The sequence below is a fragment of the Malurus melanocephalus genome, unplaced genomic scaffold (assembly GCF_030028575.1).
Source record: "Malurus melanocephalus ecotype Western Australia unplaced genomic scaffold, MMel_1.1 scaffold_2106, whole genome shotgun sequence".
NCBI classification, from domain to species: domain Eukaryota; kingdom Metazoa; phylum Chordata; class Aves; order Passeriformes; family Maluridae; genus Malurus; species Malurus melanocephalus.
This window is the reverse complement of record NW_026625338.1, coordinates 6,217-7,397: the sequence shown is the minus strand read 5'-3', so window position 1 is coordinate 7,397 and position 1,181 is coordinate 6,217.

Here is a 1,181-nt window from a genome sequence, read left to right as displayed (position 1 = left end):
ACGGATTTTTGGGCTCGGGAGTTGGACCCGGAGCTTGCTCCCTCCGCTCCGCGCATCGTCCCGGTATTGCAGTGCCTCCGGGAACGGTGCACCCCGCACGGGGATCTTAGTTCGGTCAAAAACAGATTTAATAATGAAAATTATAATACACTATGTTAATATCACGATATAAGTTGTGGTTCCTTCAATTCGGATGTATCGCAAATCTCATTTTTCTATTCACTCTGCGCATCATCCCGGTATTGCGGCGCCTCCGGGAACGGTGCACCCCGCACGGGGACCTTGCTTTGGTCAAAAATAGATTTAAATAATAATCAAAATTCTGATTATGTCACGATATGAGTGGTGGTTTTGGGCACGATGTCATTCCCGGAGCTCGCTTCGCTCTCTGCTCCACTCTGAGCATCGTCCCGGTATTGCAGTGCCTCCGGGAACGGTGCTCCCCGCACGGGGGATCTTTATTTGGTAAAAAATAGATATAAAATTAATTTAAATAATGGATTTTATTGCGGTATTAATCACATTTTGGGACTCTGTCTTTATCAGAACTCGGGGCTTTCTCCACTCCACGCATCGTCCCGGTATTGCAGCGCCTCCCGGAGCGGTGCACCCCCACCGGGGAGCTTTATACGATAAAATATAGATCGAAAAATAATACAAATCAAAGTTTTAATTGATTATATCGCGATATTAGTTGTGCTTCTGTAACTTGTTATCACTCGTAGAGTTTACTTCTCCCTGCTCCCTCCGTGCATCGCCCCGGTATTGCAGCGCCTCCGGGAACGGTGCACCCCACACGGGGAGCATTTCTTGGTAAAAAATAGATATAAACAAAAATAAAAATTACAATTCATGGTGTTAATATCACGACAGGAGTCGTGGTTTTGTGAGTTTGTATGCGTCGCAGAGCTCATTTTCCTCTTCGCCCCGCGCATCGTCCCGGTATTGCAGCGCCTCCGGGAACGGTGCGCCCACATCGGGCACCTCTCATCGCTCAAAAAAAGATCAAAAAATGGTAAAAATAACGATTGATCGTGTCTATATCGCGATATCACTCGTGGTTCTGTGACTTCATATCACTCGCGGACCTCGCATCTCTCTCCGCTCCGCGCATCGTCCCGGTATTTGCGGCGCCTCCGGGAACGGCGCACCCCACACGGGAACCTCTCATTGCTCAAAAA